This window comes from Oryctolagus cuniculus, chromosome 2 (assembly GCF_964237555.1).
Source record: "Oryctolagus cuniculus chromosome 2, mOryCun1.1, whole genome shotgun sequence".
Classification (NCBI taxonomy): Eukaryota; Metazoa; Chordata; class Mammalia; order Lagomorpha; family Leporidae; genus Oryctolagus; species Oryctolagus cuniculus.
The window spans coordinates 198284500-198310810 of record NC_091433.1 but is presented as its reverse complement, the minus strand read 5'-3'; the positions used below and the strand labels follow the sequence as shown (position 1 = coordinate 198310810).

The 26311-nt window shown below is 47.0% G+C and overlaps 1 long non-coding RNA gene across 3 annotated transcripts in view; it reads right to left on the bottom strand.

Annotated features, from left to right (window-relative positions):
- LOC127487512 (uncharacterized) overlaps positions 1-26079 on the bottom strand; it is an 88606-nt gene extending 62527 nt beyond the window's left edge. The window contains exons 1-3 of one of the 3 annotated variants that reach the window (XR_011386990.1): positions 25743-26079; positions 24705-24860; positions 8603-17258 (exon numbers count right to left, since the gene is read on the bottom strand). This is a non-coding gene — a long non-coding RNA (uncharacterized lncRNA). Of the gene's footprint in view, positions 1-8602; positions 17259-24704; positions 25602-25742 lie in introns of those variants that run through there. The other 2 variants (XR_007914376.2, XR_011386989.1) reach the window with 2 other exon arrangements.
- Positions 26080-26311: the final 232 nt, after the last annotated feature.

The following is a 26311-nucleotide window of genomic DNA, read 5'->3' as shown; positions in this document are numbered from 1 at the left end:
GTCACAGGAGGGAATGGACCACACAGAGAGGGACCGTGCCCAGGCAGGATGGGGGCAATGGGTCAGCAGCAGAGGCACGGACTAGGAGCCGAGTCTGGAGCTGGCTCCTGACGCCATCCGGGGAGACGGGGATCAGATAAGGAGGTGAGGGAACGAGAAGTCTGATGTCCCACTCTCATTCCAGGCCTGCTAGTGCGATCACCAGGCAGCACAAACTGCCAGCTGCACAGAGCATGGCGCCCTGGGGGTCAACTGTATGCGGCTATTTCCTGGCATCCCAGGGGCCATGGAGCGAGAAGACACGTGGGGTCTTTCTCATCAAACCGCTCCCTAAGAAATAACTGCATCCTGTCCTGTTCTCACCCAAACTGCCCCATCCCCCTCCACCTTCCCCTGGTACCCTCTGCTTCCTCCATCTCCAGCTCTGCTCATCCCGGTCACCTCCTGCTCACACCCTCCTCAGAGCGCTGACTCAGCACGCTTCTCTCCTAACAACCTGAGTGTCCCCTTCCTGCCCAGAAAAAGGCTGGCCACCACCCTCCACATGCACACCTCCATCTATGCCTCCAGTTTCAACCCTCCTTGTAGGACAGTGGGAAGAACCAAAGGCACTTGGTTACTGTCCAGTCTGCCCCTACCCCCACCACAGCTGTGGCTGCCAAGTCATCGCATCCCCCGAGTGGCACTGGAGATGGCTCACTTATCGTAAAGCTGAGCCGGGAGCCCTCTCGTGGGGTTTGTGCAGGTTAAGGACACTTCAGGGGCCGGCGCTGTGGCGTAGCGGGTAAAGCCGCCGCCTGTAATGCAGGCATCCCATATGGGCACTGGTTTAAGACTTGGCTACTCCACTTCAAATCCAGCTCTCTGTTGTGGCCTGGGAAAGCAGTAGAAGATGGCCCAGGTCCTGGGGCCCTGCACCCATGTGGGAGACCCGGAAGAAGCTCCTGGCTTCAGATCGGCACAACTCCAGCCGTTGCAGCCAACTGGGGAGTGAACCATCGGATGGAAGACCTCTCTCTCTCTCTCTCTCTGTAACTCTTTCAAATAAATAAATAAATCTTTAAAAAAAAAAAAAAGAAGAAGAAGAAGAAGAAGAAGAAGAAGGACACTGCAGAGAGGACCCAGTGTGGGGCCCAGGGTGTGACCCAAGCCGACACACAGCAGCTCGACAGGGCCTGACGCTGAGGGCACGCTGGCCTCACACCTGCGATCCCATTCCCTTACCTACGAACGTCCCCAAACCAGCTTTTCCTAGAAACAAGCGCAACTCCACTGCCTGCCCCCATCCCCCTCCTTTCCCTCCCTTTTAGATCAGAGTTACTTACAGGACAGATGCGCCTCACACTACATCGGCCTCCATTTCTACTTATTGATTAACAGAAACCTGGGCAGCGGGGAGGGTGCAAGAAAAATGAGGCAGGGGGGGTGGGTGGGTGGGCAGCGCAGAGCGGGGCAGGACGCCCACTCCTGTGGGACTCCAGAGGCCCTGCACCTCCACCAGCTGCACCCATGAAAGGGTTCCTGATGAGAAGCCTGTAGGAAACGGGTGCCAGTCACCTACTGAACTGCCACCCCCTCCGTGGCCAAGCCTCCCATGCTTTTCTACAGATAGATCAAACTGACCTCAGAAGTTCTTAAATGGGGCCAGCGCTGTTGCATAGCAGGTTAAAGCCCTGGCCTGAAGCACAGGCATCCCATAGGGGTGCCGGTTCTAGTCCCGGCTGCTCCTCTTCCAATCCAGCTCTCTGCTATGGCCTGGGAAAGCAGTAGACGATGGCCCAAGTCCTTGGGACCCTGCACCCATGTGGGAGACCGGAAGAAGCTCCTGGGTCCTGGCTCCTGGCTCCTGGCTTCGGATCAGCACACCTCTGGCCATTGCAGCCATCTGGGGGAATGAACCAGCAGATGGGAGACCTCTCTCTCTTTCTCTACCTCTCTCTGTAACTCTGTTTCAAATAAAATAAATCTTTTTAAAAAAAAAAAGTTCTGAAATAAAGAAAATCCAGCAGGTGGCTTGGCTATTGGACTCCTGGAAGTCTTCTCTGCTCGGTTGTGGGAACAGCACAGGAGACGTGCAGGACAGTGCCCACACGCACTTCACCACGGAACCCTCTGTTGGGGGACGTCTCTGGGTGATGATCTTTGGGACACTTGGAAACACTGGTCCCTGCCTGATTAACAATTTCAGAGCACGCCTACTCGTGGCACAGCCCACTTTTGGAGGCTCGGGATGTCAGCACTGAAACCACTCCTGACACTCTACATTTTGCCAGCACCTGGCTTAAACTCAGAGTCCAAGTACTTAATAAAAAGGCCGCATGAAGTGAACCTGGCTGCACCACTGGGGCATAGCCAGGCTCTCTGAGTTTGTTTCTTCCCAGCAAGGTGAGAGCACTCTGGCCTTGTCATCCCAGCAGGTCATTAGCCACCAAGGTCCTGCAGACCTGAGGAAATTGTCCCTTGCAGGTGCCAGGGACCATGGCCGCATGTCGACGTTAGAGGAGGTGCCCTGGCCGCCAGAGGAGACCTGAACTTTTACACACATGGCCAGCAGCCAAGGTACCTTCAAGAGCTGCAGCATGGGGTGCAAGAACTCACCTAACAGCCACCCGATAACTGGACCCTCCTTAGAGGATAACTTAGAACACATTCCCATTACCAGATCCATTGCTATTGCTTGGAAGGCAAGGTGGCTCCATGTGCTCTTGGATGACCTTCATTCCACCTGCAGGTTTCTCAGCCATAACAGACGCATTCTAACACACCCTTCCATTCTCTCCTGTGTGACTCCAAAAGCATCCGCCACACCAAGCCACCTGTGAGCAAATGAAAGAGAGCAAGGCACCCTTCACCCACAGTATGCACGAGAACCTGGAAGTACCCTAGGGACACACCTCACCTATCAGCCACGTGTCCACCCTGTTCCTCCCATCTCACCCGCAGCTCCACCACTGCAATCTGCCTTGGTGTGATCTACTCCTCTAGGAACCCAACTTCTACATCCAGTTACCCACACACTTCCTCCGCGCATCTCACCCCTGCACTCACTGAGCACCGTGAGGAGCCACCTCCCAGCAGCAGCCGCAGAATCACAGGAAGAACGGTCCGGCTCCATGCCCTACCTGGGCCCACTGGACAATCTGCAGTTCTCACTGCTGATCTGATTTTCCATGCGGGATGAACTGGTCTCCCCTTCCTCGCATCTGTGGGCCACGGCCAGTACAAGCGTATCTGACTGAGATGAGGACTTACTTTTCTGTCGGAAATAAAAGCTGAAGTGTCCCAGCCTCACACGCGATAGTGCCCTGTCCTCAATTTCCCACAGGCTCTTTCAGCTGACATCTAATCACTCAACAACCTTTCCGCAAGAAGAAATCTTGTGGTCCTCTGTAAAATTTAAAGGGCTGAGAACATAAATTTCTATCTTCTCCCTCCTACGACCTCACCTTGCAAAAGTTAAAGGAATAAAGAGGCATAAATCCTCAGAGTCCAATGGGGAAGGGGGGATATTAGTGGACAAGCAATTTCAACTGCTGTTTGACAGGCAAGGAGTATGAAAAAGGATGGCTTGGCAGAGGAGAGAAGCCAGGAGATGGACGCGCCTGATGGGGGGACGCCAGCAAGAACAAGCCCAGCCCTCCCTACAGATGCCCCCAAGGAGATCCACGCACCAAACCTGGGCTATGACCAGATCAGGGGCTTGGCTGGAAATGCACACACCACTACCTTATCCTAGACTCGCAATTTGATCCCAACTGCTGGCTAGGAGCCAGGTCCTCCCTTCCTGGAGAATGTGGCTGGGGGATGCATGGTACACAGTGGTGGACAGTGCAGCTGAACGCTGTGTAGTTGGCAGCCTGTGGGAGGAGGAGCTGGACCCCAACGCTCCACCTTAGCCCCAGGTGGACAACCACACAGCTTCCATCTGCAGAAACTAAATCAGCTCAGGGGGAAACCATCTCCAGCTAATGATACTGGGGAGACTCCAGATGACATCATCAGGCTACAAATACTCTGCCAAGAATAATGAGACCACCTGCACACCCTCAGAAGTATATGAGCAAGCATATAGGTAGGCAATGCAGGTAGGTGTGGTGGAATGAGGTGAAAAGGTCATATCAAGATGGCTGCTGAGGTGAAAAGGTCATGCCAAGATGGCCACTGAGGTGAAAAGGTCATGCCAAGATGGCCACTGACAACAGAAACTGCCTAGCAACAGGCCGTGACTGGACGGCTTCGGAAACCACATGACAACAGAAGAAACCACGTGACAACAGAGCCTGACTGACTGCAGGCCGTGACTGGATGGTTTCAGAAACTGCCTGGCAACAAGAGCCTGATTGGCAACAGGCTGTGATTGGATAACTTTGGATACTGCCTGGCAACAGGCTGTGATTGGTTGAGGCACAGACCGCCCCTTGACTGGATTGGCTAGTCTCAGCTATATAAGCTGTTGTACCAACTGAAATAAACGAGTCTACAGGCTGCTCACCTCTGGCCCGCTTTCACCTGACTCCTGGGGTCTGTGTGGTGACTCCACGCCTCTTGCCCCCACCACGCTCCTCTCAGGAACAAATCCTCTCAGAAACAAATCAACCTCAACAGGTAGGTAGTTAGGTAGCTAGACAAGTTGGTAGATAGGGGGTAGGTAGGTGGCTAGCTAACTAGCTGAATGAATAGGTGGGTGGGTGGATGGAATATTACTCAGGATTCTCCAGAGAAACAGGACCAATAGCCAAAAATGATATATTCAAATGTCCATGGGAAATGTACATTATGAAAAAACCATAAATGAATTTCAAAAAAACTTTGCACTAAAATAAATTTATTTTAATTCAATTTTCAAAAGAAAAATTCAAGATTTATTTATTTATTGGGAAGGCAAGGCAGAGCCAAGATGGCGGAATAGTGAGGGCATGCACCGATAGTTAGGGAAAAGATAGTTTAATAAAAGTGGAGTTACTGTAGCCTCAGGAAAAGGCTCAGGAAAAAATTGCAGAGGAAACTCTTCCAGATCTAGTGGATGTGACACGGAGGACCTACGGGGAGAGCAAGGTCGCCCACCGTGTGGAAGCCCAGCCGCAGAGTCTGCGCACCAGCGCTGGAAGGGGAGGTGAGACAAAAACCTCGGTAACCCGAGACATTGGCGGGGAAAGGCAGAAAGAGCCTAGAGAGAACGAGGCCTGAAGCCCCACTGGGGAAAGTTCACCAGGCTGACTGGAGGAGAGAAAAAAACGGATAAATAAGGGGAACCAGCACGGACACTAGCCTCTCTCTCCACTCACCTTACAAAGCCGAGCAAGACAAAGAGCAGGCGCCATTGTACGTATGTAAAGCGGCGCCCGCCATTAGCCAAGCAGAAAAACCTGACTCTGGTGGGGAAAAATAACAGGAGGTTAGGACCTAGTGAAAGTGTGGAGCTAACGAACTGAGACTGTGAAAATCTGAGGGGGGGGGCGGCTAGAGAACTCACCGAGTACACAAACTCGGTAACTTTGGAAACCTGGTGAGAGACTGCAGAGAGATTTGAGACCACACTGAGGGCTGCATAAACTCTCTGTGTGGTCCCAGGGGTAGAGCAGATGAATACCCACAGGGGCCAGATTTCATACATCAACCACCCTCAATTCCACTCAGCTGTGCAGAATTACTTCCCAACTGAGTCAAAAAAAAAAAAAGAGAGAAAGGGAGAGCGAGCAAGTGAGAGAACAATCTGGGTGAGTCACCTTTGGCACACCCTTAAACCTGAAGAACCAAACAGAGCTCTCTGGCCACACCCATCACAGCCTCTAAGGATCCATCAAAGGCAGACAGTCCACTTAATCTAGAGTCATAGTATAATGAGAAAAAGCACCACAGTGAAGAAACCAAAGAATATCTCCACAATGTCAAACAAATGCAGAAACTGAGGTAACAAGAACAAGGAAGACACTATGATGTCCCCAAATGAAAAAGACACTCCAATTCAAGATTATGAAGATGATGAGATAGAAGAAATGCAAGAAACATATCACAAAAAATTGATAAGAACATTAAGAAGTTCTCAAAAACAAATTCTTGAACTACAGAAATCCTTAATGGACACGATAGAAAATCTCTCATGTGAAAATGAAATATTAAGGAGGAATCAAAATGAAATGAAACAACCAGTAGAACATGAAACTGTGATAGTGATGAGAAATCATAATGAAATGAAGAATTCAATAGATCAAATGACAAACACATTAGAGAGCCTTAAAAACAGAATGGGTGAAGCAGAAGAGAGAATATTGGACTTAGAAGACAGAGAACAGGAAAGGATACAGTCAGACCAAAGAAGAGGAAATTAGAAATCTAAAAAATATTGTCGGGAATCTACAGGATACTATTAAAAAACCCAACATTCAGGTTCTAGGAGTTCCTGAAGGCATGGAGAGGGAGAAAGGATTACAAGGCCTTTTTAGTGAGATACTAGCAGAAAATTTCCCAGGTTTGGAGAAGGACAGAGACAACCTAGTACAAGAAGCTCATAGAACCCCTAATAAACATGACCAAAAGAGATCCTTACCACAACACGTTGTAATTAAACTCACCACAGTGAAACATAAAGAAAAGATCCTAAAATGTGTAAGAGAGAAACGTCAGATTACTCTCAGAGGATCTCCAATTAGACTCACAGCTGACTTCTCATTGAAAACCCTACAAGCTAGGAGGGAATGGCGAGATATAGCCCAGGTACTAAGAGAAAAACTGCCAGCCCAGAATATTATATCCTGCAAAGCTCTCATTTGTTAATGGAGGTGAAATAAAGACCTTTCATAGCAAACAGAAATTGAAACAATTTGTCACCACTCGTCCAGCCCTGCAAAAGATGCTTAAAGATGTGTTACACACAGAAACACAGAAACACGGTCATCAATATGAAAGAAGGTAAAGGAAGGAAACCTCACAGTAAAAGATCACAGGGAATTCAAAGCATATATTAGAAAATAACTTTGGCAAATGGCAGGGCAAAGTTACCGCTTATCAAAACTCACATTGAACGTTAATGGCCTGAACTGTCCAGTTAAAAGACACCAATTGGCTGATTGGCTTAAGGAACAAAACCTATCTATTTGCTGCTTACAAGAAACACATCTTTCCAACAAAGATCCATACAGACTGAAAGTGAAAGGCTGGAAAAAGATATACCATGCCAACAGAAATGAAAAAAGAGCGGGCATAGCCATCTTAATATCAGACAACATAAACTTTAACACAAAAACTGCTAAGAGAGACAAAGAGGGGCACTATATAATGATTCAAGAATCAATTCAACAGGAAGATATAATGATTATCAATGTATATGCACCTAACTACAGGGCACCAGTTTATTTAAAAGATTTGTTAAGGGACTTAAAGGGAGACTTAGACTCCAATACAATAGTACTGGGGGACTTCAATACTCCACTCTCAGAAATAGACAGATCAACAGGACGAAAAATCAACAAGGAGACAGTAGATTTAAACGACACTATAGCCCAAATGGATCTAACAGATATATACAGAACTTTCAATCCTACAGCTAAAGATTTTACATTCTTCTCAGCAGTACATGGAACCTTCTCTAGGACTGGCCACATACTAGGCCATAAAGCAAGTCTCAGCAAATTCAAAAGAATTAGAATCATATGATGCAGCTTCTCAGACCATAAAGGAATGAAGTTGGAAATTAGCAACTCAGGAATCCCTAGAGCATATGCAAACACATGGAGATTGAACAACATGCTCCTGAATGAACAATGGGTCATAGAAGAAATTAAAAGAGAAATCAAAAATTTTCTGGAGGTAAATGAGGATAACAGCACAACATACCAAAATTTATGGGATACAGCAAAAGCAGTGTTAAGAGGAAAGTTTATATCAACAGGTGCGTACATCAAGAAATTGGAAAGGCACCAAATAGATGAGTTTTCAATGCATCTCAAGGATCTAGAAAATCTGCAGCAAACCAGACACAAATCTAGTAGGACTTCTCCTACTATTTCTCTTCAGAAATAATTAAAATCAGAGAAGAAATCAACAGGATTGAATCCAAAAAAATTATAAAAAATCAGCCAAACGAGGAGCTGGTTTTTTGAAAAAATAAACAAAATTGACACCCCATTGGCCCAACTAACTAAAAAAAGAAGAGAAAAGACCCAAATCAATAAAATCAGAGATGAAAAAGGAAACGTAACAACAGATACCACAGAAATAAAAAAAATCATCAGAAATTACTACAAGGACTTGTATGCCAGCAAACAGGGAAACCTATCAGAAATGGATAGATTCCTGGACACATGCAACCTACCTAAATTGAACCAGGAAGACATCGAAAACCTAAACAGACCCATAACTGAGACAGAAATTGAAACAGTAATAAAGGCCCTCCCAACAAAGAAAAGCCCAGGACCAGATGGATTCACTGCTGAATTCTACCAGACATTTAAAGAAGAACTGACTCCAATTCTTCTCAAACTATTCAGAACAATCGAGGAAGAGGGAATCCTCCCAAATTCTTTCTATGAAGCCAGCATCACCTTAATTCCTAAGCAGGAAAAAGATGCAGCACTGAAAGAGAATTACAGACCAATATCCCTGATGAACATAGATGCAAAAATCCTCAATGAAATTCTCGCCAATAGAATGCAACAACACATCAGAAAGATCATCCACCCAGACCAAGTGGGATTTATCCCTGGTATGCAGGCATGGTTCAATGTGCACAAAACAATCAATGTGATACACCACATTAACAGACTGCAAAAGAAAAACCATATGATTATCTCAATAGATGCAGAGAAAGCATTTGATAAAATACAATACCCTTTCATGATGAAAACTCTAAGCAAACTGGGTATGGAAGGAACATTCCTCAATACAATCAACGCAATTTATGAAAAACCCACGGCCAACATCCTATTGAATGGGGAAAAGTTGGAAGCATTTCCACTGAGATCTGGTACCAGACAGGGATGCCCACTCTCACCACTGCTATTCAATATAGTTCTTGAAGTTTTAGCCAGAGCTATTAGGCAAGAAAAAGAAATTAAAGGGATACAAATTGGGAAGGAAGAACTCAAACTATCCCTCTTTGCAGATGATATGATTCTTTATTTAGGGGATCCAAAGAACTCTACTAGGAGACTATTGGAACTCTTAGAAGAGTTTGGCAAAGTAGCAGGATATAAAATCAATGCACAAAAATCAACAGCCTTTGTATACACAGGCAATGCCATGGCTGAGAAAGAACTTCTAAGATCAATCCCATTCACAATAGCTACAAAAACAATCAAATACCTTGGAATAAACTTAACCAAGGATTAAAGATTTCTATGATGAAAATTACAAAACCTTAAAGAAAGAAATAGAAGAGGATACCAAAAAATGGAAAAATCCTCCATGCTCACGGATTGGAAGAATCAATATCATCAAAATGTCCATTCTCCCAAAAGCAATTTATGCATTCAATGCAATACCAATCAAACTACCAAAGACCTTCTTCTCAGATCTAGAAAAAATGATTCTGAGATTCATATGGAGGCACAGGAGACCTTGAACAGCTAAAGCAATCTTGTACAACAAAAACAAAGCCGGAGGCATCACAATCCAGATTTCAGGCCATACCACAGGGCAGTTGTAATCAAAACAGCATGGTAATGGAACAGAAACAGATGGATAGACCAATGGAACAGAATAGAAACACCAGAAATCAATCCAAACATCTACAGCCAACTTATATTTGATCAAGGATCTAAAACCAATCCCTGGAGTAAGGACAGTCTATTCAATAAATGGTGCTGGGAAAACTGGTTTTCCACGTGCAGAATCATGAAGCAAGACCCCTACCTTACACCTTACACAAAAATTCACTCAACATGGTTTAAAGACTTAAATCTATGACCGGACACCATAAAATTATTAGAGAGCATTGGAGAAACCCTGCAAGATATAGGTAATGGCAAAGACTTCCTAGAAAAGACCCCAGAAGCACAGGCAGTCAAAGCCAAAATTAACATTTGGGATTGCATCAAATTGAGAAGTTTCTGTACTTCAAAAGAAACAGTCAGCAAAGTGAAGAGGCAACCTACAGAATGGGAAAAAATATCTGCAAACTATGAAACAGATAAAGTGTTGATAACCAGAATCTACAAGGAAATCAAAAAACTCCACAACATCAAAACAAACAACCCACTTAAGAGATGGGCCAAGGACCTCAATAGACATTTTTCAAAAGAGGAAATCCAAAGGGCCAACAGACACATGAAAAAATGTTCAAGATCACTAGCAATCAGGGAAATGCAAATCAAAACCACAATGAGGTTTCACCTCACCCCGGTTAGAATGGCTCACATTCAGAAATCTACCAACAATAGATGCTGGCAAGGATGTGGGGAAAAAGGGACACTAACCCACTGTTGGTGTGAATGTAAACTGGTAAAGCCACTATGGAAGTCAGTCTGGAGATTCCTCAGAAACCTGAATATAATCTTACCATTCAACCCAGCCATCCCACTCCTTGGAATTTACCCAAAGGAAATTAAAATGGCAAACAAAAAAGCTGCCTGCACCTTAATGTTTATTGCAGCTCAATTCACAATAGCTAAGACCTGGAACCAACCCAAATGCCCATCAATAGTGGACTGGATAAAGAAATTATGGGACATGTATTCTATAGAATACTATACATCAGTCAAAAACAATGAAACCCAGTCATTTGCAACAAGATGGAGGAATCTGGAAAACATTATGCTGAGTGAATTAAGCCAGTCCCAAAGGGACAAATATCATATGTTCTCCCTGATTGGCAACAACTAACTGAGCACCAAAAGGGAACCCTGTTGAAGTGAAATGAACACTATGAGAAACAGTGACTTGATCAGCTCTTGTCCTGACTGTTGAAGTACAATGTAATACTTTATCCATTTTAGTATTTTTTTGTTCTAGTACTATTGGTTGAACTCTGTAATTAACACACAATTATTCTTAGGTGTTGAAATTTTAACTGAAAAGTGATCCCTGTTAAATATAAGAGTGGGAATAAGAGAGGGAGGAGATGTACAATTTAGGACATGCTCAATCGGACTTGCCCCAAATGGTGGAGTTAGAAATGTGCCAGGGGATTCCAATACAATCCCATCAAGGTGGCATGTACCAATGCCATCTCACTATTCCAAGTGATCAACTTCAGTTCACAATTGATCACATTGATAGGTCTAAAAGTCAAAGGGATCACACAAACAAGACTAGTGTCTGCTAGTACTAACTGATAGAATCAAAAAGGGAGAGAACGATCCAACGTGGGAAGCGGGATACACAGCAGACTCATAGAATGGCAGATGTCCTAACTAGCACTCTGGCCTCAGAATCAGCCCTAAAGGCATTCGGATCTGGCTGAAGAGCCCATGAGAGTATTTTAGGCAATGGAAAGCCAAGACACTCTGGAAAAAAAAAAAGAAGACCTAAATGAAAGATCTCTGCTAGTGAGATCCCAGTGGAAAGAACGGGGCCATCAAAGAAGGAGGTACCTTTCTCTGAAGGGAGGAGAGAACTTCCACTTTGACTATGATCCTGTTGGAATAAGATCAAAGTCGGCAAACTCAAAAGGCTTCCATAGCCTTGGCAACTCATGACTAGAGCCTAGGGAGATTACTGATGCCATAAACAAGAGTGTCAAATTGTTAAGTCAACAACAGGAGTCACTGTGTACTTACTTCTCATGTGGGATCTGTCCTTAATGTGTTGTCCAATGTGAAGTAATGCTATAACTAGTACTCAAACAGTATTTTTACACTTTGTGTTTCTGTGTGGGTGCAAACTGATGAAATCTTTACTTAATATATACTGAATCGATCTTCTGTATATAAAGATAATTGAAAATCAATGACTTCCCTGGCCCCGCTCTGTTGCTCTGTTGGGACCGGGGAACCTCACCCGGGAGCGGAACCCCAATAAAAGCCTATGAATTAAAAAAAAAAAAAAGAAAAGAAAATGAATCTTGATGTGAATGGAATGGGAGTGGGAGGGAAATTATGGGGGGGGGGGGGAGCCAATGTAAACCATAAACTGTACCTTGGAAATTTATATTTACTAAATTAAAAAAAAAGGAAAGGCAGAGAGACAGAGAGAGGAGTCTTCCATCTGCTGGTTCACACCCCAAATTTCCACAACAGCCAGGGCTGGGCCAGAATGAAGCCAGGTGCCAGGAACTCCATCCAGGCCTCTCACATGGGTGTCAAGGGTCCAAGTACTTGGTTCACCATCTGCTGACTCCCAAGCACATTAGTAGGGAGCTGGATCACAAGTAGGGCTCAATTCCAGGCACTCCAATATGGAATAAAGGCATTCCAAGCAGCAGCTTAACCTGCTGTGCCACAACACCCAGCCTCAAACTCTGTGAAGTGCATACGCACATAACATGAGACTGATCATAAGAAACGGGCACATGTGATGGTACAGGCTGGGAAGTCCCGTGATCTGCCAGGGACAAGCAGGGGAACCAGGAAGGGCAGTGCTGCGGTCCAGGGCTGGGGACCTAGGGACCAACAGTGGATTCCAACCAGGTCTGAAAGTGATGACCAATGGTGCAGATGTTGACCAAGTCCAAAGGTGAGGACTAAGGTGACAATGGTGCACATGTTGGCCAAGTCTGAAGGTGAGGACCAGGAGGACCAAGGGCAGGAGCAGGCTGATGTCCCAACTCAAGCAGTCAGGCAAGGAGCCAGGGAGATATACATTCCTGCACTGTTTCCTGTATTGGTCCCTAGAGATTGGGGTGATGCCCACCCACACAAGGGAGGGTCATCTGCCATACTCATCTATCCACCCTAAGGCTAATGTCCCCACAGACACACCCAGAAGTCATATCTGACCGGAATAAGCATCCTCTGACCCAGTCACAGTGATACATAGATAAATATGGATGGACACACAGACAGGAATCAGAAAAGAGATGCAGAGGTACAGCACAGAAACGTAAGAAAAGACTCCGACAGGAGAGAAAAATCCAAAGCATGGGAAGGTGACAGTGTAGAGAACAGAAGGAAATTTCAGATGTGTGTTAATGTCTTCAGCGTTAGGGTCAAATACTCCATCTATATTGTATGTAAGTCAGGAACACTGGAGAATAGGGGAAAATATCACAATTAAAAATATAATTAACATCAATATACAACTTTAATAAATAGTTGGAAGATAAATTTAAAGAAATCACTCAAAAAATAATAAAAAAGGATGGAATTATATGAGAATATTAGGGATGAAACTGACTAATCCAAGAGGTCCAGCCTCTGAAAAGCATAAAAAGGAAGGTTTCCAAAAATGAGACCAAGAACACAAGTGAAAGTTATTAGGGAAACATCAATTCAAGAAAATTTCTCATATTTAAAATATGAAGCATGAGGTAGAATGGCTACTGCAGTGCCCAGCACAGGGCTGGAAAAGCATACAAGACTGGACATCTTAATGATACCGCAGAGGATTCAAGGTAAAGGAAATGATGTTGAAAGAATTTCAGAGAATGTGCGGGAGCGAAAGCAGCATCCCTATCATATCCAAAGCAGGAGAATCAGAATGAGCTGGGATTTCTCAATGACTCTGAGTTACAAATCCAGACTGATCACACTCCCTGACAGCCAATGCTGAACTAAAAGTCCTAAAGGAGCTCTCTGTCCAGCCAAGCTCCCAACCTAGTGTGCGACTGATCAAAGATATTTTGAGATGTAGGACAATGCAAAAGCATTACCTTCCATTTCCTTCTCTTTGGAAGTCATTGGAGGGTGTGATCCAGCAAAATAAAAAAATAAATGGAGAAAGAGCTGCAGGAAATAGATTCAACCCAGAAGAGCAGAGGAAGTCTTGTATTCCCAACAGATGGTGCCGAGGACAGAGGGCTCCAGATGCCTAGAGCTCGTCATGGCTCATCCAGACGCGAGGATACTTGTTGAGAAAATGAAAAGCAGGAGGAGGTGATGCAGCCAATAAGGAAATATGGAAACCTATAACAGGAACAACATAAGCCTGGTCTACTACTTGGTTCTACCAAAATCAATGTGCACACAGTTAGAAAACGCATTAAATAGGATGATAACACAAGGAGGAACAATGACCGCATTAATCCAAGACAAGATGAAAGCAGGGTATACCTACAATACACTTCGTGAATCTGCAAGGAAGAATTCACACAGTTAGCAATACACACTGATCACTAGCTTAACTGAAATAATGTGACAGTAATCCTGGAAGAAAGAGAGCTAGGAAGAGGTAGAAAAGGAGAGTTGAATCCTCACACATGAGAGAAAAGTAAAAAACCAATGTGCAAAGTCAGTGAGCTATTCACAGCAACACTGCATTCCACCCAGTAACACAGGAAAACTCCCTGAAGGGCTGCACACTGTCTCTTCCCAGGAGCAGATCTGGGTGAAAGGGAGGTGCGATCACACCAGTAAGGTCTCGTCTGGGTATGTGATGTCCAAGTATGTCTCAGACTGAGCATCACAAATCTAAAATCCAAACTGCTCCAAGATCCAAAATGAAAAGTCTACATCATGAAACTTTGTCTAATGCGCAATATTTTTAAAGCGCAGTAAAATCACCTTTGGGTTATGTATGTAAGGTACACATGAAACACAAGTGAATTGCACATTCAGCCCCCTCCCCAAGGTAGCTCGTGGTGCATATGCAGATATGCTGGGACTTCCACAAGTATCCAGAGAATGATTTATGTGTCAAAAAAGAAACTTGAAATCTACACATATAAGGAGTCTTCAAAAAGTTCATAAAAATGCACATTATGAAATAACTATACATGCATTTCAAAAGCTTTTGTACCAAAATAAACTTATCTTTTAATTTCACTTTTTAGAAATCTGAAATCTGAAATATTTCTGGTCCCAAGCATCTTGATAAGGAGTCCTCAATCTGTGTCTTATTTCTCAAGCTGTGTGCATGCATTATTTTTGCTAAACATGAAACTTAAAAAGAGAGATGCTGGAGAGTCTGGGGATGCCTTTCCTAACTCTACCATTTGTGAAAGAACCAGTCGGATCCAGACATGTGGCTACCTTGCTAGTGTTTACTCCTTTCCAGTGGACGAAACGCTCACCTGTCTATTTATGCTGTTTAGTTTTCACAGTACGGGGAGGAAGGTACTATTTTCTTAGTTACAGACAAGGCAAGCAATTTGAAGATGCATGGATAACTTGTCCAGAGTCATACAGCAGACCTGGAGTTTCATCTGTGCCTCCACTTTAATCTGCTCTCCTGAGATTGAAACATCGCAGTCCATTCCATCAGAGCCAAAAGTATTGGGCTACAAACATTTTGCAATGCCAAGAAACAGGTGCTAAGAATATTTCTCAAAGTTTAATGGTCCAGACCCATCGTATTTCATGTCACCAGACCCTAATCTATTCCCCAGAAGTCAGATTCTTCAGAATCTGTTCTCTGAAACTTTCGTCTCAAGTCCCAGCAAATGGGAAGATAGATGTTTCTCCACTGCCCACTTACTTGTGTGTGAGCTCCTACTGTGATCGCCACCTCCTGCCATAGCACCCCACCCTGTTTCCCTCATTCAGGCTGCATCTGCATCTCCAACGTGCAGATTGCTTAACACTGGTGAGTGCACATCCTGATCCATGTCTGTTTCCTCTCCCACACTGCCAAACCAATGCCTTCCTTCCAATGCCAAGTGGCAATAAACCCACACCCGCCACGGGGATGCTATACCCTAGAATTTCTCAGTCTCCTAGAAAGTATTATTCATGATTTGTTTAATACAGGAAATGACAGAAGCTAGTGACCAGCAGGGATTGGGGTCTTTGGCTGGGCACACGGTCTCATAAAAGCCACAGCAACCAGTTAGTGGCAGCCAGGGTCTTTAACCATTTTCAAGGCTCTGGTACACTTGAGTGCATTCCTTGGGAAGGGACTCGAGTCCCAGCAGTTCCATGGAACCATGTATCTCATTCTGCACACCCAGAACAGCATGCAGACAATCAGGGTGGGCCAGAACCACCACCCTCAGTCATCTCCTCCCAAAACATGAAAAATCTGCCAAGGACCCACTCTCACAAACTGGCTACCCAGGCATCAGCCACATAGCAGGCCACACAGCTCAGGGAGAATGGCGTGGCAGGGAATGTGGGCCATCCGCCATGGTCAGGCTGCCCAGCAAATAAGCCGGAGCAATAAGGCAATTCGCTTCACTTGTATCAGTCACAGCTGAAGAATGGGAGTGGCTGCACTGTCAGGGCGCTCTGAGCAGGTCTGCCCTTTCAGAAACACAAAGACCCAGGAGGGAGCATCCACTTTGAGGATGCTAGATATGGGTATGAGCTACAAGTCCCACCACACATCTACATGAAGTCTTCACAGTGCAAAACTCTCCACGGCAGGGAAGTCACTGACTGCACTTAGAATTAAAATGCAGTTCTCTAAAATGATCACCTATAAACATTTCCCACTCTTCCCAACTCTAACATATTTATCAAAGAAATAAAATTCCAATAAGCCAAAATTTTACTTTTATTAAGCCCAAATATCAAACAGGCTATGCATACGACATTACTGCTCAATACAAGAAAATTCAAAATATTTTACTAAGAAATCATTTTCTGCCAGCACAGTAAATTTTTTATCCAAAAATTTTCCCAAGACATTCATATAAAATAGAAAAGGCATTATTAAGCATGGAAACCAACCTGTAAAAAATGGGCAAGATGCATGAACAGGCAGCTCGGGAAAGACAAAATGCAAAGGATCGATAGGATCAAAGGAAATGACACAGGACTTCCCCCAGAGGCCAGAAAGAAGAGATAGGTATGTTTGCCTTCAGGCAAAACCAAACTTTTAAAAACCTGAGCAATTCCAGTGCTGGCGAGGATGCAAGCAAATGAACAAAATCAGATTTTCTGACCAGAGGATGATGTTGGAAATCTGTGTGGCAACACTCAGGAAAACTGTGCATACCTTTGCTCTGGCCATTGGCCTGGGGAGATGTAAGCTTCAAAGAAAGCCCCAGGAAGAGGACCCATCAACTTAAAAAAGTTCATGGAAAATACTATTTTTTTTAAAAAGTACATATTTCTAAGCTTTTTGTACCAAAATAAACGTACCTTTTTCCATTCCATTTTCCACAAATGTTTGGCAGTGATCTCCAACATGAATGGAGAGAACCAAACCTGAACCAGGCAGCAGCAGGCAGCAACAAGAACTTCACCCCCAGGCAGAGGACGGCCCATATCCCAGGAAGGATGTGGCTGTGGGATGAATATGAGAGAAGGTCAGACAGCAGAGAGAGTTCAGGGTCACCAGGAAGGAATGTCCACTTGCTGTTAGGAACAGAACTGTGAACCTCCAAACTGTTATGCTGAAGAGCTGACCCCTTGGCTCAGTGGTGATTTCATCAGGAAACAGGGTCATTGCAGTTAAGATGAGGTCCTACTGGAGTAGTGAGGGCCCCTAATCCAGTGTGACTGTTGACCTTACATGGAGCGGAAGTTCGATCACATGCGGAATGCCGTGTGAACACTGGAGTCCAGATGTCACGGGCCACAGAACTGCCAGGAGCCGGAGAAGCAGCCTGGGCACAACCTCCCTGAGCCTTGCAGGAAGTGTGGCTCTGCTCAAGCCAAATCTCAGACAATGGGCTGCAGGGCCACAAGAGGAGAAATTGCCAGTGTTGAAGCCATTGGCTGGTGGTGCTCTTAGGGCAGGTCTAGTAAACTAAGACCCAAAAAAACCATTACTCATGTGTATATGACCTCAAATTATAGAGAAAATGTTAGCATACAATGTGCTAATAACACCCAAATTTTATAAGAAAAAAACATATAGCCACGTGCCACAGGATGAAGTTTGCTCCTGAAGAGACTGTATATATTATGGCAGCCCGGTGAGGTTATGGCACCCAGTATGTCATGGTTGCCTTTGGTCGCGCATCTCTGACACGTCTAGGTAAGTACAAATGGTGATGGTGTGTCAGTGACATCACCTTGAAGCTCCCAGCTCAGGCCCCAGGCTGGCACAGGATGGCCCAGGAGCTGCTCTGCAGAACCTCAGGGTCCAAAGCACCCCATGAGCTCAGGTGCCCCATCTCATGCTTCCCCTGCTCACATCTGGAGACCAAGTCCCCCCTTCTCATCCTTCTTTCCACAGAGTATCAATCCAGCCCTGAGACCCACTCAGAGACCACCAGTTTTCCAGGAACACAAGACCCTCCTTTCACTCAGCTTTGGCAACAAAGCTTAGCAGCGTTCAGTAGGCCACCTGCACACCTGCCCGAGTCCCAGCTGGGTGTTCACCTGGGAACTCGGGCTGTGAAGCCATGGACCACCAAAGTCCCTGAGTCAGGCACTCAGACTTCTTTTTGTGTTAGTTTCTTGTTTCTTGGTTTATCTGACTTTATTAATCAAGCTGGTCAAAACAGTCCAAATAAGGCAGAAATATCAAGCGTGGACAAAAATGGAGAAGCCAGCATCGTGCAAAAACACCACCATCTTTATGAACACAACTTCAAGAAACCTCAGAACCACTTGGAGCCCTGGGAAGCACACGCCCTTCCACATTCCTGGGCCAAAAGCTCAGGGTTGGTGGGGACACCCCACAGTCAGCATCCCACTCCTGCACTCCTGCAGCTGAGCTGCTTGCCTCAATTTTACCTTCCTTTTTCTAATTTAATTTGTACTTGAAGAAAAGCAGTTCATAAATGATAAATAAATACCCCAACATTCTGTTGAAAATTAACAGAGCCTTGCGAATGGCAGGCAGCACTGTGGCATCATGCATAAAGCTGCCGCCTGTGATGCCAGCATCCTAGATGGGCACCATTTTGTGTCCTGGCTGCTCCACTTCCAAACCAGCTCCCAGCTGATGGCCTGAGAAAGGCAGCAGAAGCCAGCCCAAGTGTCTGGACGCCTGCCTCCCATGTGGGAGACCTGGAAGAAACTCCTGGCTCCTGACTACAGCCTGGCCCAGCCCAGGGCTGTTAGGGCCATCTGGAGAGCGAACCAGAGGATGGAAGGTATTTTCTCTTTCTCTTTTCTCGTTTTTGTCTCTCTCTCTCTCACTACTCTCTCTCACCCCGACTTCTGCCTTTTCTCCTCTCTCTCTCTCCATCTAACTTAAATAAATAAATAAATCTTTAAAAAAAAACTTGTCAAACTTCATGCAATAGAAATAGATGACACCAAAATTAGAACTCAAATTCTGACTCCGCCTGCTGGGACTCCAACACTTACCTATTTAGCAATCAGTGTTGTAATCCCTGCTGTACCAGGCCCTGCACAGCAACAACAAAGATGGAATCTCGGCCCACAAGGGTACTAAGCAGCATGTTATCTGCATGTTGCACAAACTTCTCCAAATGGAGGCCAATGGGCACAAGTCGCAAATACACAATGCTGGAATCACTTGGTGTATTCCCATGCATTTACTAAAACATGTCCAAAATTAAACATTAAATTCCAGAAAATTCCCAAATTGACCTGACATATCCTAATGTAAAGGAAAGAGGAAAAAAACCATCAGAGACCAGTGATCAGCCCAAGAATGCAGCCTGTGTGCAGGCAGACATCCACAACGCTTGCAGTAGAAAGGGAGCCTGGAAACTTGGTGGACAGCCTCCAGCAGCCTCCCAAGCTGACTCCACACCCAAACTCAGAACCCACATGTCTCTCCTCATACACAGGACTGGTAAGACAGCGATCTCCTCTAGGATGGTAGGTGGGAGTGAAATGTCCTATTCACTTAAGAGTGTGTCACATTTGCAGGGTTCGTGGTAGTGGTGATGGTGCAGAAGGGGCCGATGCTCCAGTCGTGGCTGTGGGCTGTCCCGAGCCTACATCCCACCTGGCATCTGCAGGTACTCAGAACCCCAGGTGTCGACACGCACTGCACTGTACTTCAGCCGAGTCCCATGGGAATCAGAGGTGTAGGACTGTCCAAAGAGAAGGGAAATGATACTGCATTTAGGCACCAACCAGGACTCCCAGTCTGCCCCTTTGACTTGATCTGGTGTCAGGCACAGGGAGCCACGGAGAAAAGCCACGAGAAGGGCCTCCCAGCCCTGTGTTCTGAGGGCATCAGGGAGGGCTGGCTGGGCAGAGCCCCTCGCCTCCAATCATGGGTCACCAGCACTGGCAGCACCCTTCCCTGGAACCTAAAGCTGTCTGTCTGCAATAGACATTCCCAGTGCAGCACACGATGTTGCTAAATAAATACAAAGCAGGGATGGTGTTAGACCGTATCCTCCACGTGTGCAGTAAAAGCCATCTGCACAGCTCAGCTCTGCTGGCAAAGGCTCTTCAGTGTTGCAGAGACGCCACGTGGAGAGGCCCTGGGGAAGGAACTCACAAAGAGGAAAGTGGTTTTCTGTCCCCGCGTTGAGACTAGAGAAGACAACAAAGTGGCTACTACCCTCGGACACATCCAGGAAGCACAGAGCATGCTCGGTCCCACTGGCAACCAGATCCCATCCTCTAAGAGAAGGGACTAACACTACAGCACCCCAGGACATGCCGACCCTCAGAAAGCACTGCCCCTGACCCACACAATGGCCCCACAGCCCTCACCTCACATCTGTGCTGACTCCAGGTGAGAAAGGCTGACATCAAAGAGGTTTCTCTTAGGACTTACATCAGGTGCTGGGAGACAAGGGTTCAAGTTCACCTGGGAAGTTCATGGTGTAGTGAAGGGAAATAGAGAAGCAGGGCACTGGGCTAATCCCGCAGGACCATCTGGCTCATACGTCAGCTCTGACAGCACGCACACCACCTCCCCAGCACTGTGTTCCACAGGTGTGGCTGCCGGCTCAGGGTGGGAGAAGCCCCCGGACTGAGGCCCAGCAGCTAGTACAGGTGTGAAGGGAGAGAGCTGACAGCATCTCCCCGGAGACCACAAGGGAACCTGAGTTACCATGCAGGTAGACAGCAGAAGTGGGGTTACAGTCACCCAGCACGGTGGCCTTCCTCAGGTGGCTCTCCTGTGTGTGTGTGGGGGGGTGCACATGCACGCCATAGCACACCATATAAATATGGCAGAAAGGGAGGGAGCAAGCAAGTGAGCACGCGCACTCTCATCCACTGGTTCACCCCCGGACGCATGCAACAGCCAAGTCAACGCCTGCCCAGCACTCCACCCAGGTCTCCTACATCGGTGGCAGGGATCCACTGACTTGGGCCACCACTGCTGCCTCACAGAGTGTACATCAGCAGGAAGCTGGAATCACGGGAAGGGACTCAAACCCAGGCACTCTGGTGTTGAACACGGGCATCCCAAGTGGAATCTTAACTTTGCACATATGCCCCCCCACCCCGCATCTCCCCTCTAAGCCCACTACTCTCTCCACGGGAGGTACAGGGTTGTGCTGACAACATTTTAAGGACAGCTGCTCTCCCCTTGGCAGGCAACCACAACATCACGCCTCTGGACACCTGGACTCTTGTCAGCAGCTCAAACCTCTCTCTTCACATCTCCCTGCTTCTCCTGAGCGCCCTCAGCAGGCTTCTCAGAGCAGCCCAGCTCACAGGTGAACCTGGACCCAGGGACTGACCCTCTGATTGAGGCAGCCTGATGGATTTGGCCAGCATCTTTCCTCAAATGCCCCTTGGTGCTGTGGGAAAAAATCGAACAGCAAACGCCAGGACACACATGGCCTCTGAACCCCCAGCCAGGGCAGAGAGCATACGGCCCCTGAATAAGGAGGAGCTGGTGCACCTGGGTCTACAGGTGGTGCACGCAGGCCAAGAGCACCCAAAGTGGAGGGGATAGGATGGTGAGACCCCAGCCCCAGCCAGGCCCCATTCTCTCCAGGGTAAAAGATGTCTCTCGGAGCTCCTGGGAGGATTATGTGGCTGGTGTCAGCATGGAGAGGCTCTTCCTGCTGACCTCAGGGAGTGCAGAACACATACTGACAAAGTATTTAATAGTGAGTAGTAATCAAATAAGGGCCTGGATATGTGAGCAATCTTCAAAACCCTCATGGAAAATTTTTGTGTATTATGACAAAACTATGCACGTATTTCCAGACTTTTTGCATAAACATCTTTTTTTCTTCGCACTTTTCTATGAACTTCTGAAGCACCCTCATGCAGTCTGTTAGAGACAAATCAGAACAGTGAATCCACAAGATGTCTTCCTGCTTCTGGGCAGTGCACGGCTTTTTTGTTGCCGAGCTGCAAATACCACACGTTTAGCAGCTGAAAACCAACAACTGGCTCCTCTTAGTCCCCAGGGATCAGAACTGCTGGCTTAGCTGGTCTCCTGCTCCATGGCTCACAGAGCTAAATCCTGGTGTCCACTTGCTGGGACCACACCTACAGCCTGGGGCAAGTTCCCCTCAAATCCCTCTGGGTGCCAAAGGAACTCACTTCCTGGTGGCTGCATGAGGCCCCCTCTCAGCTCCTCGCGGCAGTCCTGGGTCCTGATTCACCACCTTGTGCACCTGAGGGACTGTGATCAACTCGCAGGACAGTGACTGCTGTCGCTGATGTCACAGACAGGCCATCACTCAGGAAGCGGCGCCCCACCATGCTTAGAGCCAAGGCCACATTAAAAGGGGGAGAGCCGCCTAGCTGGATTTTAAATTTTGCTCAGGAAATGTCTTCCTAGTTGGCAACTTACTGTCCCAGAACTACACTTTTCTCACCTATCTCAGAAGAACAAAGACTTCTCGGTTAGCTGGAGTTTGGAGCGCCAAGCTTCTGTCTGAAAGCAAAGCCTCTGCACCTGAAAGCCACCTGCACAAACCCATTACCGCTTCCTTGGCTGGGAGGCTGGGAGGCGGCACGCTCTGTCAGGAGAGGGCTCTTCCTCCTTCAGGGACATGCTACCTGGCTACAGGGTGGGAAGGAAGAACCAGAACTCGGGAGCCGTGCGACTTTCAGTCCAACTGAGCTTTCCTGACTACTGACTTTTGTGAACTTGGGAAATAACCTATAAAGTAACTGAAGGATGAGAAGTGTCGATCAGAGGGGAACCGAGGACACTGAGCCCTCACCTGCCGATGGAAACGCGCGCGTGTCTGCTGGCGTCTCCGCTGGGGAGCCGGAGGACCGGACGACCCCTCCCCACTCCTCCAACCCCACGCTCTGGGAAAGGACGAGCAGGAGGGAGGAAAAACCCTCAAGACAAGAAAAAGCTAATTATATCTGCAGAGCAGACTGGCAGGAATTATATCTGGTGTACAGACTGTTGAAGCATCTTGTTGGTATGGTCAGCCTCTTCCTAATTCGGCATTTTCCACCCAGAAACCACCCTTCCCTCGTCTGAGGCGAAGCGGAGCCTCCCTCCCGGCCTTGGAACCTGTCGGGGGGGTGGGGGGGGTCAGCTGCCTCCCGTTTCTCCTCAGCAGGGCGAGGTCTTCTCTCCACACTGACCCGGTCCTGCTTCCCTGCCCAGACACCAGCTTTGCTCACAATTCCTTATGTTCCTGCATCAAATTAAATTAACCGGCTGGATCCTGACAGGCCGCAAATCAATAGTAGCCGAAATCCTTAAAATATTCATGTGCTGGCTTCTCCCGGGACGTGCCTCCACGAGGAAGCAGCAGCTCGCCCGCCCGCCCGCCAGGCAGGGCGCAGGGGAGGTGCTGGCGGCTCTGGACTCCTCTCATTCCACACTGCTTCCTCTGTGCGTGCTCTCAGCAGACAATGCAGAGACAGGGAGTCCTGGGGCAGTGAGGACAAGACGGGCCTGGGAGTCCACCCTGGGTTTCCTGGGTGTGAGCAGAAAGACGGCTTCTCAGACAACGCATGGCACAGCTCCGACAGGGCTCCTGAGAGCCCATCCGTGGGCTGCAGCAGCCCTGGCCTAGACTGGCAAAGTTCTGCCCACCACACTCTGCTAGGGGCTCCACACCTGCCCTGTCCCTGGGGGACAGATGTTGAGTAACCACCGGTGGGACCTGGAACTCGTGCGCCTGCGGGAGCCACGCTGGGCCACGCACACCTCTGTCTCTCTGCCTGCTTTTATCTTCCACGGGCTTTGCGGTTGTAGCCTCGTTTGTGTTTCCAAAATTGCTTCGTGTGCATTCTCTGTTTTTAAATGAATGTTTTCATTTTAATTTTAGGAGGAACTCTGAAGCCATCTCCACTGACCCTGTTTGCCATTTTTCATTTCAGCTTGCTGTGTTCCCTCTCACACTTTATGAGGAATTAATCAATTATTTACTTCCTACTTCCCTTAATTGAATAGCTGATTAATTTAATTAATCATTTTTTTTTTTAGTCTACGTATTTAGAGCTCTGCACTTCCCTTAGGCACCCTACAGTGTGGTGCACTTATGGCTGTTCAGTATGGAATATCTCTTTCTCACCCACTGGGATCTTTAAGCCACAGAATTATTCCCACAACAAAAATTGTTTGTATGTAATAGGTACAAATCTAAATTAATAAAATGTGAATATGTACAACTACATACACCTATATTCATAACACATATAGACCATGCTTGATGGGAAAAAATGGCTAACCAAAAGCATAATGAAGAATGTGCAATAAGACCATATATGTCACCGCTCTGAAATGACCACTTGCCCTTGTTGACAACCACCTTCATGTATGGCCTTCACATGTCCTTGTGTACACACACACACACACGTCTAAGAACAGATGCCTACACAGGATATCTTTTCATAGGTGTGACTTTGCTTTCCTAGGTGTGACTTTGCTTTCCAAATGAATGAGAGTGAAAAAGCAGTTTTCACCTTTTCTCTATATTTTGTTGTACTGCTGTCAGCCATGGTGGCATTAGTCCGTAACTCTTTGGGTTTCTGAGAATTTCCTTATGGCCCAATACATCTGTCATGTTTTTAAAATCTTCTATTTGTTCTTGAGCATATGCAGTCTCTGTTGTTGCTTTCCTGTGTGCACAGCAAGATTGATTGTATTACTGAAATAATCTATAGCCTAACTTTTTGTCAAACTCATCTATCAGTTTCTGGAAGAGACTTGGTAATAATTTTCACTATGATTACTGATTTTTCAATTTCTACTTATAATTCTGTTGAAGTTTTTCATATATTTTGCAAGAACACAAAGTTAGGTACATACAAGTTTGTCACCACCCTAAGTCATTGATAGATATTTCTTTTGTCCATTTTATCCACAGTATTTTCTTTAAAATATATACATCCCACATAAAAATAGCTACATTAATTATGTTTCTGTTAACATTTTCCTCGCACAATTTTTACCTTGCTTTATTTCCAACCTTTAAATGTAATTATTTTACGTATTTTTTATAAATACAGCAGAATCTTTTCAATATCAAGTCTCTGTCTTATAATAAGTGAATTTTAGCTAGTTATTGTGATTGAACTATTTCTAGCACATTATTCTATATAACCCATTCACTATTTAAAATTTCCTAATTTTATTTCTCCTTTTCTACCTCCCGTCAGATAAACTGTCTTTGGAAACCTTAATTTTTTCCGTCTCTTTGCTTAGCAGCTGTTGACTGTTGCATTCTGCACGCTGGACGCTCCTTTTACTTTTTCCTAACTCGCACACATCGTGTATCTGTAACTACACATGGACTTCTGCACAGACCTCCAAGTAAGAGCCTATGACCGGCTTTTCCTCTGCAAACTTCGCCCCCAGACCCCACGGGGTCACTGCTGCAGTTTCTAACCCCCCCCCCCGCCCCCGCACTCTAAGATCAGGACACGCGGTGACCGTGCGCGCGCTCACGGCCTCAGCCCTCGGGAACCGCGTGGGCGCGCGGGCCGCCCGGGCGTTCTCACCCCTCGGGGACCTCTGCGGTGCCGGGACGCGGTCCTCACCAGCTCCTGCGGCTTTGTGCCCCGCGCGTGTGCCCCGGGCTGCCCACGCCGCGGCCCAGCTCCGACCCTGGGCTGAGTCCTCCTGGCCCTCGCCTCAGGAGGCAGCGGCGGGCCCGGGGAGAGCCCCGCGCACACACCCGCACTGGTGCCGGCAAACTCGCGTTTCCCACGCGCGGACCCGTGGAGCGGCCCCTGCGGCGTTTTCTGCGTCCAGCAAAGACCCTCCGAACCGCTCCCGCCGGCCCCACGCGGGTCCGGCCCTGGCCGGCGTGGCCGCCGCTCTCGAAGGCCCCGCCCACGCACGTCGCCCGTGGCGCCCCGCCCCCTCCGCGTGCCGAGCGCAGAGCTTCCGCATCCGGGTCTCTCCAGTGACTTCCTGGCGGGAAGCACGCTGAGCTTCCGCATCCGGGTCTCTCTAGTGACTTCCTGGCGGGAAGCGCGCTGCGGGGACTGGGCGCCGACGCCGCGTCCGTCCCACGCCTTCGGCTGGACCACGAGGCGCTTCTGTTCGCGAGGGCACCGACACGGGA